This window comes from Anomaloglossus baeobatrachus, chromosome 3 (genome assembly GCF_048569485.1).
Source record: "Anomaloglossus baeobatrachus isolate aAnoBae1 chromosome 3, aAnoBae1.hap1, whole genome shotgun sequence".
NCBI classification, from domain to species: domain Eukaryota; kingdom Metazoa; phylum Chordata; class Amphibia; order Anura; family Aromobatidae; genus Anomaloglossus; species Anomaloglossus baeobatrachus.
Genome location: NC_134355.1, coordinates 376,875,202 through 376,891,301, shown reverse-complemented (window position 1 = coordinate 376,891,301; position 16,100 = coordinate 376,875,202). Strand labels below are relative to the sequence as shown.

Below are 16,100 nucleotides of genomic sequence, written 5' to 3'. Positions count from 1 at the left end.
GGAATTTTGTTACTTACCGTAAATTCCTTTTCTTCTAGCTCTTATTGGGAGACCCAGCACCCGCCCTGTTGTCCTTCGGGATTTTTTTGTTGTTTGCGGGTACACATGTTGTTCATGTTGAACGGTTTTTCAGTTCTCCGATGTTACTCGGAGTTAATTTGTTTAAACCAGTTATTGGCTTTCCTCCTTCTTGCTTTGGCACTAAAACTGGAGAACCCGTGATATCACGGGGGGGTATAGCCAGAAGGGGAGGGGCCTTGCACTTTTTAGTGTAGTGCTTTGTGTGGCCTCCGGAGGGCAGTAGCTATACCCCAATCGTCTGGGTCTCCCAATAAGAGCTAGAAGAAAAGGAATTTACGGTAAGTAACAAAATTCCCTTCTTTCTGTCCTTCCTTCAATCCGGATTGGAAAAGGGTTTGTCGCTCGGCTCCCTTAAGGGACAAGTCTCTGCGCTCTCGGTCTTTTTTCAGAAGCGCCTAGCCAGACTTCCACAGGTACGCACGTTCCTGCAGGGGGTTTGTCACATCGTCCCTCCTTACAAGCGTCCGTTAGAACCCTGGGATCTGAACAGGGTGCTGATGGTTCTTCAGAAACCACCGTTCGAGCCAATGAGGGATATCTCTCTCTCACGCCTTTCGCAGAAGGTGGTTTTCCTAGTAGCAGTCACTTCACTTCGGAGAGTGTCTGAGCTAGCAGCGTTGTCGTGCAAAGCCCCCTTCCTGGTGTTTCACCAGGACAAGGTGGTTCTGCGTCCGGTTACAGAATTTCTCCCTAAGGTGGTATCCCCCTTTCATCTCAATCAGGATATCTCCTTACCCTCTTTTTGTCCTCATCCAGTTCACCAATGTGAAAAGGATTTGCACTTGTTAGATCTGGTAAGAGCACTCAGATTCTACATTTCTCGTACGGCGCCCCTGCGCCGCTCGGATGCACTCTTTGTCCTTGTCGCTGGCCAGCGTAAAGGGACACAAGCTTCCAGATCAACCCTGGCTCGGTGGATCAAAGAACCAATTCTCGAGGCTTATCGTTCCTCGGGGCTTCCGGTTCCCTCAGGGCTGAAGGCCCATTCTACCAGGGCCGTGGGAGCGTCCTGGGCCTTGCGGCACCAGGCTACGGCTCAGCAGGTGTGTCAGGCAGCTACCTGGTCGAGCCTGCACACTTTCACGAAACACTATCAGGTGCATACCTATGCTTCGGCAGATGCCAGCCTAGGTAGGCGAGTCCTTCAGGCGGCGGTTGCCCACCTGTAGGACGGAGCCGTTTACGGCTCTATTATGAGGTATTATTTACCCACCCAGGGACTGCTTTTGGACGTCCCAATGGTCTGGGTCTCCCAATGGAGCGACAAAGAAGAAGGGAATTTTGTTTACTTACCGTAAATTCCTTTTCTTCTAGCTCCAATTGGGAGACCCAGCACCCGCCCCTGTTTTTTGTGTACACATGTTGTTCATGTTGAATGGTTTCAGTTCTCCGATATTCCTTCGGATTGAATTTTCTTTAAACCAATTTATAATTTTTTCCTCCTTCTTGCTTTTGCACCAAAACTGAGGAGCCCGTGAGCACGGGGGGTGTATAGGCAGAAGGGGAGGGGAGTTACACTTTTAGTGTAATACTTTGTGTGGCCTCCGGAGGCATAGCTATACACCCAATGGTCTGGGTCTCCCAATTGGAGCTAGAAGAAAAGGAATTTACGGTAAGTAAACAAAATTCCCTTCTTCTTTGTCGCTCCATTGGGAGACCCAGACAATTGGGGTGTATAGCTTCTGCCTCCGGAGGCCACACAAAGTATTACACTTTAAAAAGTGTAACCCCTCCCCTCTGCCTATACACCCTCCCGTGCATCATGGGCTCCTCAGTTTTATGCTTTGTGTAGAAGGAGGCACACATCCACTCATGCTCCCATTTTAGTCAGCAGCAGCTGCTGATTTTATCGGTTGGAAGAAAAGAGGGCCCCCACAGGGCCCCCGGCATGCTCCCTTCTCACCCCACTGAGTCGGTGGTGCTGTTAAGGTTGAGGTACCCATTGCGGGTACAGAGGCTGGAGCCACATGCCGTTTTCCTTCACCATCCCATAGAGGCTCTGGGTGAAGTGGGATCCTAACCGGTCATCCATTCACTGGGACCGGGCTCCCTCCGCAGCCCCTGTGGGAATCTGCCGGACCGGAGACTTGGTATCATCAGGGACAGGGCCCTGCATCCAAAGGTACTCTGGGTCCCCATGGGGACAGTGCATGGACCGCTGGTGTCACAGACGCCGCAGCTGCGGCTGGTTTTTGTGACGACCGGGACTTCCGCGCCGACCGCGCCTGTTTTTCGGCCGCGGTATTAAATTTAGTCCCCGGCTTCATTGCGGCCTAGTACATAACTCCCGCCCCCGGGCCTGCCAGTCAGGGGTAAGGGCGGGACGGTCGACCTGACGTCGGCAGTGAGGGCTGGAGCATACTTTAGGTTTCCTCCCCCCCCCCCCCCCTCACTGATCACTGTGGGGCACCAGATTCCCGCACTTTATTAGTGAGCTCCGGCAGCCATTTTTTTTTACACATTCTGCCGGTGGAGGATTTCAGGAACGAGTTCTGAAGGACGGATCACAGCTCTGGGAGACCTAGGCAGGGAATCTGGTGGACACACACCGCTTTGAGCGGTCGGTAAGCCACACCAGTCACCCGGTGCTGGTCCCCCTAGGGTGCCGCCTATATATATATATTATATTTTTTTTTTCTGCTCGGCCGGGCTGTTCTGCTTTTGGCTATATACCCTAAGTGATCACTCTCCTGGGAGACAACAGCATGTCGTTCACAAGGAGCAAGGGCTCTAAGGCAAAGGGTTATTTTGCAACCTGTACCTCTTGTGCGGCTATGTTACCTGCAGGTTCCACCTACCCTCACTGTGAGCAATGCTCGGCCCCTGTTGCACTTGCTCAGCCGGAGCCTCGGGCGCTAGGGGGACCCCCGGCTCAGGCAGACCCTCCTGCTTCCCCTGTCCAGGCGGCAGGGACAGAGTTTGCAGCTTTTGCTGAGAAACTCTGAGTCGCTTTCACAATCCATGGCTCAGTCTATGGACAAATGGTCTGCCAGGCTACTAGAAGCCTTGCAGTCCAGACCGGTCCTTACACAGGCCCCGGGCACTGTTGGATCATCGCCTCCAGGTCCCTCTCGGTCTGCGCCGCAGCGTGCTCCCGGGGTGGCCCCTAGGTCTCACATGGAGGACTCCGGCACGGACCACAGTCCCAGACCGGCTAAGCGGGCTCGCTGGGAATCTTCCCCGACTTCCTCCCGCTGCTCGGGGTCTCAGCTTGAGGACTCTCTGGAGGATGAGGCGGACGTCGCAGCTCAGGGCTCTGACCCTGACGTTGCTCTCAATCTTGATACACCTGAAGGGGACGCCATAGTAAATGACCTTATTGCGTCCATCAACCAGGTGCTAGATCTTTCTCCCCAACTCCACCTATAGAGGAGTCGGCTTCACAGCAGGAGAAACACCAGTTTAGGTTTCCCAAACGTACACGGAGTGCGTTTTTCGATCACTCTAACTTCAGAGATGCTGTCCAGAAACATAGAGCATTTCCGGACAAGCGCTTTGCTAAGCGCCTTAATGACACACGTTACCCCTTCCCCTCTGACGTAGTTAAGGGTTGGGCTCAATGTCCCAAGGTGGATCCTCCAGTCTCTAGACTGGCGGCTAGATCTGTAGTATCAGTGGCAGATGGCTCATCGCTCAAGGATGCCACTGACAGGCAGATAGAGCTCCTAATGAAATCCATCTATGAAGCCACAGGTGCGTCTTTTGCCCCGGCCTTTGCAGCCGTGTGGGCATTCCAAGCTATCTCAGCTTGTCTGTCTGAGATTAATGCGGTCACACGTACCTCTGCTCCGCAAGTTGTGTCTTTGACTTCTCAGGCATCGGCTTTTTCGTCCTACGCCATGAACGCCGTCCTGGACTCTGCTAGCCGTACAGCGGTTGCATCCGCTAACTCTGTGGCAGTCCGCAGGGCCATGTGGCTACGCGAATGGAAGGCAGACTCTGCTTCCAAGAAATTCTTAACCGGTTTGCCGTTTTCTGGCGACCGATTGTTTGGCGAACGATTGGATGAAATCATTAAGGAATCCAAGGGAAAGGACTCGTCCTTACCCCAGTCCAAACCGAAGAGACCTCAGCAACGGAAAATTCAATCGAGGTTTCGGTCCTTTCGGCCCTCAGCCAAGTCCCAATCCTCCTCGTCCAACAGGCCACAGAAGGGCCAGAGGAACTCTTATGCGTGGCGGTCGAAGTCACGCCCCCAAAAGACCGCCGGAGGCACTGCCTCCAAGGCGGCCTCCTCATGACTCCCGGCATCCCCGAACCGCATCCTCAGTCGGTGGCAGGCTCTCCCGCTTTTGCGACACCTGGTGGCCACATGTCCAAGACCGATGGGTGAGAGACATTCTGTCTCACGGTTACAGGATAGAGTTCAGCTCTCGTCCTCCGACTCGTTTCTTCAGAACATCTCCGCCCCCAGCTCGGGCCGGCGCACTTTTTCAGGCTGTGAGCGTCCTGAAGTCAGAAGAAGTGGTGATTCCCGTTCCCCCTCAGGAACATGGTCACGGCTTCTACTCCAACTTGTTCGTGGTGCCAAAGACGGACGGATCATTCCGTCCCGTTCTGGACCTCAAACTGCTCAACAGGCATGTGAGCACCAGAAGGTTTCGGATGGAATCTCTCCGCTCTGTCATCGCTTCGATGTCACAAGGAGACTTCCTAGCATCAATCGACATCAGGGATGCTTATCTCCATGTGCCGATCGCACCCGAGCATCAACGCTTCCTGCGCTTTGCCATCGGGGACGAACACCTTCAGTTCGTGGCATTGCCTTTCGGCCTGGCGACAGCCCCACGGGTCTTCACCAAGGTCATGGCATCTGTTGTGGCGGTCCTACACTCTCGGGGCCACTCGGTGATCCCTTACTTAGACGATCTCCTAGTCAGGGCACCCTCCCAGGAGGCGTGTCAACGCAGCCTGACCGTCGCTCTGGAGACTCTCCAGCGGTTCGGGTGGATCATCAACTTTCCAAAGTCCAAGTTGACACCGACCCAATCACTGACTTACCTAGGGATGGAGTTTCATACTCTCTCAGCGATAGTCAAGCTACCATTGGACAAACAGCTTTCACTGCAGACAGGGGTGAAATCTCTTCTTCGGGGCCAGTCACACCCCTTGAGGCGCCTCATGCACTTCCTGGGGAAGATGGTGGCAGCAATGGAGGCAGTTCCCTTCGCGCAATTTCATCTGCGCCCACTCCAATGGGACATTCTCCGCAAATGGGACAGGAGATCGACGTCCCTCGACAGGAACGTCTCTCTTTCCCTTGCAGCCAAAACCTCTCTTCAGTGGTGGCTGCTTCCCACTTCTCTATCGCAGGGAAAATCCTTCCTGCCCCCAACCTGGGCTGTGGTCACGACGGATGCGAGTCTGTCAGGGTGGGGAGCGGTGGTTCTCCACCACAGGGCTCAGGGAACCTGGACTCCGATAGAGTCCTCCCTGCAGATCAATGTTCTGGAGATAAGGGCAGTGTATCTAGCCCTAAAGGCGTTCCATCGGTGGCTGGAGGGCAGGCAGATCCGCATACAGTCGGACAACGCCACGGCGGTCGCGTACATCAACCACCAGGGCGGTACGCGCAGCCGTCAAGCCTTCCAGGAAGTCCGGCGGATTCTGATGTGGGCGGAGGCCACAGCCTCCACCATCTCCGCAGTTCACATCCCGGGCGTGGAAAACTGGGAAGCAGACTTTCTCAGTCGTCAGGGCATGGATGCGGGGGAATGGTCTCTTCACCCAGACGTGTTTCGAGAGATCTGTCGACGCTGGGGAACGCCGGACGTCGATCTCATGGCGTCACGGCACAACAACAAGGTCCCGGCCTTCATGGCACGGTCTCTAGATCACAGAGCTCTGGCGGCGGACGCGTTAGTTCAGGATTGGTCGCAGTTTCGACTGCCTTATGTGTTTCCTCCTCTGGCGATGTTGCCCAGAGTGTTACGCAAGATCAGATCCGACTGTCGTCGCGCCATTCTCGTCGCTCCAGATTGGCCGAGGCGGTCGTGGTACCCGGATCTGTGGCATCTCACGGTGGGTCAGCCGTGGGCGCTTCCAGACCGCCCAGACCTGCTGTCCCAAGGGCCGTTTTTCCATCTGAATTCTGTGGCCCTCAACCTGACTGTGTGGCCATTGAGTCCTGGCTCCTAGCGTCCTCAGGGTTATCTCAAGATGTCATTGCCACCATGAGACAGGCCAGGAAGCCAACGTCCGCCAAGATCTATTACAGGTCTTGGCGGATCTTCTTGTCTTGGTGCTCTGATCGGGGTTTTGCTCCCTGGCCTTTTGCCTTACCCATTTTTCTTTCATTCCTTCAATCCGGAATGGACAAGGGTTTGTCACTGGGCTCTCTCAAGGGACAAGTATCGGCGCTCTCAGTATTTTTTCAAAAACGCCTGGCAAGGCTTCCGCAGGTCCGCACGTTCCTGCAGGGAGTTTGCCACATAGTTCCACCCTACAAGCGCCCGCTGGAACCCTGGGACCTTAACAGGGTGCTGACGGCTCTCCAGAAGCCACCTTTCGAGCCGCTGAAGGATGTCTCTTTTATCATGTCTTTCACAGAAGGTGGCATTTCTAGTGGCAGTTACCTCACTCCGAAGAGTGTCGGAGCTTGCAGCGCTGTCATGCAAAGCCCCCTTCCTGGTTTTTCACCAGGATAAGGTGGTTCTGCGTCCTGTACCGGAGTTTCTCCCTAAGGTGGTATCTCCTTTTCATCTCAATCAGGATATCTCCTTACCTTCATTTTGCCCTCATCCAGTTCACCAATGCGAAAAGGATTTGCACTCTTTGGATCTGGGGAGAGCACTCCGTTTCTACGTGTCTCGCACGGCGCCCCTGCGCCGTTCAGATGCGCTCTTTGTCCTTGTCGCTGGCCAGCATAAGGGCTCGCAGGCCTCCAAGTCAACCTTGGCTCGATGGATCAAGGAACCGATTCTTGAAGCCTACCGTTCTTCGGGGCTTCCGCTTCCTTCGGGGCTGAAAGCCATTCTACCAGAGCCGTGGGTGTGTCCTGGGCATTGCGACACCGGGCTACGGCTCAACAGGTGTGTCAGGCAGCTACCTGGTCTAGTCTGCACACTTTCACAAAACACTATCAAGTGCATACCTATGCTTCGGCAGACGCCAGTCTAGGTAGGCGAGACCTTCAGGCGGCGGTTGCCCACCTGTAGGAAGGGGCCGTTTTCGGCTATCTTTTATTGAGGTATTCTTTACCCACCCAGGGACTGCTTTTGGACGTCCCAATTGTCTGGGTCTCCCAATGGAGCGACAAAGAAGAAGGGAATTTTGTTTACTTACCGTAAATTCCTTTTCTTCTAGCTCCTATTGGGAGACCCAGCACCCGCCCCTGTTCCCTTCGGGCTGTTGTTCTTTTTGTGTACACATGTTGTTCATGAAGAATTGTTCTTTTGGTTCATGGTTTCAGTTCTCCGAACATCCTTCGGATTGAATTTACCTTAGACCAATTTATAAGTTCCTCCTTCCTGCTTTTGCACCAAAACTGAGGAGCCCGTGATGCACGGGAGGGTGTATAGGCAGAGGGGAGGGGTTACACTTTTTAAAGTGTAATACTTTGTGTGGCCTCCGGAGGCAGAAGCTATACACCCCAATTGTCTGGGTCTCCCAATAGGAGCTAGAAGAAAATGAATTTACGGTAAGTAAACAAAATTCCCTTCTTTTTTTTTATTACTGCCTGGGTTGGTGATGTCGGGTATCTGATAACACCGGACATCACTAACTCCAGGGCTTGATGCCAGGTGACATTACACATCTGGTATTAACCCCATATATTACCCCGTTTGCCACCGCACCAGGGCAACAGGATGAGCTGGCGCGAAGCACCAGGACTGGCACATCTAATGGATGCGCTACTTCTGGGGCGGCTGCAGCCTGCTATTTTTAGGCTGGGGAGTGTCCAATAACTGTGAACCTCCCTAGTCTGAGAATACCAGACCACAGCTGTCCGCTTTACCTTGGCTGGTGATCCAATTTCGGGGGACCCCATGTTTTTTGTTTTAAATTATTTATTTAATTTAAAATAACAGCGTGGGGTGCCCTCTGTTTTGGATTACCAGCCAAGGTGAAGCTGCCAGCTGTGGTTTGCAGGCTGCAGCCGTTTGCTTTACCCTAGCTGGCTACAAAAGATAGGGGGACCGCATGTCATATTTTTTTATTATTTATTTTTTGGCTAAATACAAGACTAAGCACCTTAGTGCCACATGAAAGTCACAAAAGGGTGCCAGCTTAGAATATGCACGGGGTAGGAAATTATATATATTTTATTTATCTATCCAGCCCTCTATTCATTCATTCATTCATCCCTCTATCTTTCTGTGTCTATATCTATCTATCCATCTCTATATCTACTCATCTATTTATCTTTCTTGCTGCTTCCGTTTTTTGCGGTCAGCAAAAAAAACGGAAGGCACGCAGATGTCACATGGATGCCACTAGAATGCATCCGTGAAAAAAAAGGACCGTTTTTTGTGGCCCGCAAAAACGGAACGGTCATGTGAATGTAGCCTTAACAGCAGTCACTGCCTGCTGCCGATCACATGTGACTGTGTGCGGGCTGTGTGTGCGGGCTGTGTGTACAGGAGTTCAGATCAGCTGACTCAAATGTCGGCCGATCAGACTGGGGCCACACGGGGATTACTGCGATCCCCTCGCATTACACTCTTCTCACGCTCAGTACAGCAGAGCTGAGTGTCATGCGTGTGTCCCTGCGACTGAGGTCCGACTGTGCGAGCAGACCTCAGCTGCGGGGGGCGGTCCGCCACTCGAGCGGTGGGCCAGCACTGAGGAGGGGTGGGAGGGATTTCTCTCCCTCTCTCCTCCGTAGTCCACCGATGTACCGCAAGTGCAGTGCGATTTTTTTTTTTTTTTTTTTTTTTTTTTTCTCACCACATACACTTGAATGTTTAAAAGAGAGAGTCTTGCATTACAGTTGTAGCATGCTGCGATTGTTTTCTCGGTCCAATTAGGGCTGAGAAAATAATCGCTCATGTGCGCTGATAGGCTAATATTGGTCCGAGTAGAATGCAATGTTTTATCGCACTCCACTCGCACTGTTGTTCTCGCCGTGTGGCTTAGACCTTACTTGTTCTATGTCCCCCTGCATCCATCGCAGCGTGTGCAGGCTGGAGTTCAGCTGAGTTCAGATCAGCTAACTCCAGTGCTGGACTGGACTCCGCTGACCTCACAGCCCGTACACGCAGCAATGGATGCAGGGGGACACAGAACAAGTAATCGTCCGACACTGGAGTCATCTGATTAATTGGGATGAATTGAGCAGTAAAATGCTCTGGTGCTCGATGGGCGAAGCCCATGTCGATTTTTTTTTTTTTTTTTTTTTAAAAATTCATTAAAAAAAAAAAAATCACATTTTTTGTGGGCTCCCGCTGCATTTTCTATTGCTAAGGGTAACCCAAGCAGCTACTGGCTGCTAACCCCCGCTGCTTGGTGTTACTTTCACTGGCAATAGAAATCCAGGGAAGCATTTTTTTTTTTTTTTTTTTTATAAAGGTTTTTGCCTGAAAACTTTTTTTTAAAAAAATGACGTGGGCTTCGCCATATTTTTGTATGCTAGCCAGGTACAGCAGGCAGCTACGGGCTGCCCCCAACCCCCAGCTGCCTAGTTGTACCCGGCTGGGAACCAAAAATATAGAGAAGCCCTTTTTTTTTATTTTTTATTTTTTTTATTTTATGAAATAATTGAAAAAAAAAAAAAAATGACTTGGGCTTCGCCGAATTTTTGAGTCCAGCCAGGTACAACTAGGCAGCTGGGGATTGGAATCCGCAGTGCAGGGTGCCCAAACTTTCTGGGCCCCCCGCTGCGAATTGCAGTCCACAGCCTCCCCAGAAAATGGCGCTTTCATAGAAGCGCCATCTTCTGGCGCTGTATCCAACTCTTCCTGTGGCCCTGGTGGCAGGGTGGCATGCTGGGTAATAAGGGGTTAATACCAGCTATGTTTTACCAGCTGGTATAAAGCCCGAGATTCTTAATGTCAGGCCAAGTTTTACCTGGCCATTAAGAATCTCCAATAAAGGGTTAAAAAAAAAAAAAACACAGAGAAAAATACTTTATTAGAAATAAATACACAGACACAGTAGGGACTCCACGATGGAGAGATTTCTGTACTGACCATGCCAGGAGAGAGCGTGGGAAAAAAGAAAGAGCGAGGGGGGGGGGAAAGAGAGCGAGGGGGGGGAGGAAAAGAGAGCGAGGGGGGGGAAAGAGCGGGGAGAAGAGAGCGAGGGGGGGGGGAAAGAGCGGGGGGAAAAGAGGGGGGGGCAGAGGTGCTCTGTCATTAACTGTCTCCACTCTGTGACTTGTGGTGCAGGTGACAGAGTGCAGACAGTTGGTCCCATGCAGCAGGACAGATGGTCCCATGCAGCAGGACAGGTGGCAGAGCACAGCGGTGACATGCCTGTCAGTGTCTTGCTGCGTCCTGCAGTGCTGCTGGGAGGAGCAGATGATCACACTGCCCGACACCGGCCGCTCTCCTGACATCGCAGCAGAGCGGGCGGGTGGAGAGTGTGATCAGATACTTACGTGCAGGGGGGGATTTCAGCTGAAGAACCCCCCCCTGTACTGCACACTGGCGCCCCGTGCCTCACCATCTGCAGGACACTTAGCCGGCTCCACACTGACGTCCTCCGGCTCCTCCCCTCGATGCTGGGCTGTGCCGTGCGGTAGTCACAGCCCTGTCACTCAATCTGAGTGGTGCCAGCCTCCTCTGACGTACCCGACAAGTTTGAGAGCCCGGAATTGCCGGGACGTCAGAGGATACCGGCGGCCACAGCTCCAGGGGGTCATGTGACAGGCACTGAGTGTGCAGGATAGCGCCGCTCAGTGCCAGAAATGGAAACAGAAGCCAATGGAGAAAACGCCTAGAATGGTAAGTAGAACTCATACAGAAAATAAAAAAAAAAATGGGTGAACCACCCCTTTAATCATTTCACTGCCTTGGGATTTTCCATTTTTACACTTTATTTTTTCTTCTCCTTATTCCAAGAGCCATAAATTTTTATTTTTCCGACCCCATAGCCATATGAGGACTTGTTTTTAGCAGGAAGTTGTACTTTTCAATGACACCAATTTTTTTTTTTTTTTTTTTTTTATTTTTAAATTTTTATTTTTTATTACATTTTTTAATTATACAGCCATACAAACATGGATTCAGTGGAAATAAAACATACCAAAACAGGAACAAAATCCCCAAAACTGATATGATTATTATCAATTGAAAATTGAGGTTGAGCGAGAGGAGACCGGCAGACACCATTTTTTTATTTTTTTATCATGTGTTGCACTAAAAAGCAGGGGAAAAAAATCTATATATTTTTTTTATAGATAGATTTATTTTTTTAATAGATATATGTATGTATGTTTATGTGTGTGTGATGGGAAAAAATATGTGCTTGTAACTGTTTTCCCGGGCTCGTAACATTCTAATTTTTTGGGATCTGGGGCTGTGTGAGGGCTTACTTTTTTGCGCCCAGAACTGATGTTTTTATTTATATTAATTTGGGGGTAGATACGATGTTTTGATTGCCTCTTATTGCATTTTATTGGAATGTTGCGGCATTGAAGAAAATAGTAATTTTTTTCCATGTTACGGTTACGTTGTTTACCGATCAGATTGATTTTATATTTTGATTGGACTTTTATGAACGCTGTAATACCAAATGTGTATTTTTATTTATTTTTAATGGGGCAAAAACAGGAGGATTTAAACTTTTTTTTTTTTTAACTTGACCTCTTAGGGGACTTGAAGCTGCAATTGTTCGATGATTTCTGTTACATAACTGTATATATTCTGTATAGCAGAAGTCAGAATCAATGAATATCGGTTTGCAGTATGCGACATGCATACTCCCGGCCACATTCTAACTAGACGTACGTTGGTGCTCTCCGTTCATTTGTATTAAGGGAGGCCGTGCGTGTCTAGTCAGAATGTGGACGGAACTATGCATAATGCATGCTTGCGGTCACATTACCACTCAGTCTCACTGCTGACACCAGAGAATCCTCATTGCTTGAGGACTGCAGACTTTAGTAAAAAAAAAAAAAAAAAAAAAAAAAAAGCATGGACAACTCCTTTTAACTGAGATTATCAGTGAAATCAATATGACAGTCATTCGCAAAGTTTGTAACTGTTTTACTGAGCTTTGTGCATAAATTATTTAACTGAAGGTGTCTGACAGACTACATCAAAAGTGATTGTGCCAAACAGTGAAACATTTTAGTGAAACCGAATTGCAAAAATATATTTATTTTTTTTACTTTAAATACAGGCATAAGTAAACAGAAAAACAACAGTGCCCATAAAATGCGAACAACCCCTTTGAAAGGGCGGCTGGGCAGCTAAAATATAATTTTTATCTATCTTTACACCTTAACTACAGTACATTTGTAATTAGCCTTATTACTTATTAACCTACACTTCTTCCTATATAGCAAGTCCCTATGTGGTTTTTTTTTTTTGTGTTTTTTTACACTGCAATTTAATGTTTCGGTTAAGGGTAGTCTCAACATGTCAAAGCAGGATGAGGCTGCACTCACCCCTCAGCTCCAATCTCCGCTTGTGGAACCGGACATAATCAGGAGGTGGTGCCGCAGTTAGTTACTAGTTTCTTTCATTGACGCCCACTACTGCATGATATTAGATAATGCGATAGATGGGACTGCAGCATCGGCACTCTACTTCTGTCTCCGCCCAGGAGCTGTGCCTGCATGATTGCCACAGAGAGCTTGTCGTAAGGCCTTCACACATACATGCAAAACACAAACGGTTTGCACGGTCCATGGTGAAGGTGCGTGTGTCTACGTGTGCTTTCCGTGTGCTGTCCCTGTGATATCCGTGTGACATCCACATAGCACACGGACAGCTGAGCTGGTATACGTACCTGTCTCCTGCACTGCTGTTACTTCCGGGTCAGCAGGCCATACAGTGAATATGCATGAGCTTAATGAACGGACCCGCAAGCAACAGAAGAGACCGCAGCACCAAAGACAGGTAAGTATAAAAATTCTTTCTATGACCTGTGTTTTCTCCGCTACGTGTCATACTGATGTAATATGGATCACATCAGTGTGCGGTCCGTGTGACACCTGTGCTGCTGGCAGAAAAAAGACATGTCGCCGTGTGGAGCACAAGGACACGCATATGCTCCACATGGTCCATGTGAAAATATGGACGTGTGACCATCCCATTGATTTTAATGGGTCTACGTGAGTCCGTGTCTCCGGTATGTGTGAAAACAAACGTAACACATATTGGAGACATGAATGTGTGAAGGAGGCCTAAGAGATAACACAGTTCTAGCTGTCACAGCCAGGGATGGTGCCTGCACTGTCCCTGGCTGTTTAACCCCATAAATGCCACAATGAATAGCGATTGCAGAATTTAGGGGGCTGAAAGAGAGAGTGAGCTGCCTCTCCCACTTGATCAGGACACCCGCAACATTATCTTGTGGTCTCAATCATTGCCATGGTAGCCCAAGGTCAAATCACAACCGCCGGGTTACCTGGCTACAGCAGGCCTGTTAGACCATGTCATGCATGGTAACCCAAAAAAAAAAAAAAGTGAAAACATATTGGAAAAAAGTCAGAAAATAAAAAACAAAAAAAAGAAATTTGGAATATATACGAATTTCTCTGACGCCTCATTGGGGGACACAGGACCATGGGTGTTATGCTGCCTATCCATAGGAGGACACTATGAAGATGCAAAAGCATAGCCCCTCCTCTGCAGTATACACCCCCTGGCCGGGCCAGGCAACCTCAGTTTTAGCTTAGTGTCTGTAGGAGGCACTTCCTTTCAAGGTTTGTTATTTTTTTTGAGGGCGACGGTTTCCTTTTGGGTCCGATCTCCCACTACCATCAACGGGCGGGAACGTGGAGTGTCGCCTCCACGTACCCCCTCCTGCGATGCTGAATCCTGGGCTGGACGACGGGTTCCACAGACACCGATTTTCCAAAGCCCAGGGTAGAGGCCTGTGCCCCTATAGCCCAATTCCTCAGCCCCTCTTTGCAGGCTCTGAGTTGAATATGGCACCAATTCCTCAGCCCCTCTTTGCAGGCTCTGAGTGGAATATGGCACCGGTGTGACCGGACACAGCAAGCTGACTCTATTTTCACTGCCTGGACTGAAGCAGTGTTTTAAGGTGAGATCCCCCCTGACTGGTTTCCCAGACAAAGGGAGAAAAGACGCTGCAGGGAAGGCTCCCAGGACATTTACAGTAAGAGCCCCAAGGATCCTGCACACACAGTGTTAACTTTTCTCTAGCTCGCTGGCTGGAGGAGGGGGGGGGAAGTCACTCCTGTTTGCAGAAAGTCCTGCAGATAATTTCCCGGTGGCAGGGGGAGGGCTCAGGGACTCACGCTGTTTGTTTGCTTTGTTTATTTGCTCTAGCAGAAAAGCCGGCTGATAACCACCAGTGACAAGCTGTGTGCTGACTGGAGGGAGAGGGAGGAAAACTATCTGAAGCTCCCTTCCTGCCGTTTTTTACTACCCACAGCAGGGGGGGGCACACTGACTGACTTAATCTTCGCGCTCTTTTAGCGCTAAGCCCTGCCCCCCACGGCTGCGATAAGCCCCGCCCCCCAGGAAAGCGTGCGAAGATCTCCATAGAGCTTAATCCTTCCTGAGGACAGAGCCATCGGCTGATTCTGGTGAGGTGCTTGCTTCACTTGTAGCTCTGCTGAGCATTGCTCCCCCTCCTGGCATACTCCTATTAGGAACATGCAGAATTCTAAGGGCACTGAGAGTGCTAAGGCCTACATAGTCTATTATTCAGCCTGGACTGCCTGCCACGCTGAGCTACCACGTAAACACACCTCTTCTCTCTGTGAGTCCTGTGCCCCTATAGCCCCCCAAGACCCCCCCTGCCACCACCGCCGCAACAGTCAGCCCAGAGCCTAGGGCTCCCAGCCCACCGGAATGGGCACAGTTTCTGTCCCAATCCATGGAAAAACTGTCACAGAACCTGGTGCTGGCTATGCAATGTTGTCCTCCACACCCCCTGGGTCCCTGGACGGAACGCAGCCTGAGGATACCCCTATGGAGGATCCTTCTGAGGTAATCCGGGCACATGCTTCACCGGTTGCAGGGATCAGGAAGAGAGCACACGGCCGGGTGTCTCCAGTGGGCTCTCCCTCGGGAGCACACAGGGTAGGCTCTCCCACACGCTCCACGGCTTCTGATGAGCTGGAGGAAGGAGAATGCTGTTTATACCAAGAGGATTCCTTGGTTTCAGCCTCCCCAGATGATCAAACTGCAATAGACTCCCTTATAGCAGCAATCAACCAAACTCTGCATGTGGAGGATCCCCCATCCACTACCACTGACCATGCGGTCTCCTTTAAGAGGGCAAGGAAACCCCAAAAGGTTTTCGCTGATCACACAGAGTTTCAGGATATCCTCACAAAGCAAAGGGAGAAGCCTGACAGGCGCTTCGGTAACCGAAAACTCATGGAATCCCGGTACCCTTTTGCCTCACCTGCCCCTAAGGGCTGGGCCGATCCGCCCTCGGTCGACCCCCCCGGTCTCCCGCCTTACCACAGAGACGCTCCTGTCTTTACCCGATGGTTCCTCCATCAAGGACCCGACAGACAGACAGGTGGAGCACCTCGCCTGCTCTGCTTTTGAGGCTGCGGGTTCCTCCCTCTCACCCTCCTTTGCCGCTGTGTGGGTCGCAAAGGCGATCTCGGTCTGGGCAGAATCCCTTAACACTTCGCTTGAGGAATCCCAGTTCACTCATACCTTCACAGAGGTAAGAGCTCAAATTGCCACTGCGGCGGAGTACCTCATGCAGGCCTCCATGGACGCTGCTACCTGCGCAGCGTTTGCCGCCTCAATACCATAGCCATCCGTAGAGCTCTCTGGCTCCGACAATGGCGAACGGACTCTGCTTCCAAGAAGTCTCTCACGGGCCTTCCCTTTTTTTCCAGATTGATTGTTTGGCGAACGTCTGGACAAGCTCATTTCTGACGCCATGGGAGGAAAGAGTACCTCCCTCCCCCAGCT

General features: G+C 50.7%; 1 protein-coding gene and 1 pseudogene across 2 annotated transcripts in view; both read left to right on the top strand.

The window, feature by feature from the left end:
• Positions 1-16,100, top strand: part of TTK (TTK protein kinase) — a 305,010-nt gene that overhangs the window by 280,323 nt on the left and 8,587 nt on the right. The window lies entirely within an intron of this gene.
• Positions 13,029-16,100, top strand: part of LOC142297245 (uncharacterized) — a 160,076-nt pseudogene continuing 157,004 nt past the window's right edge.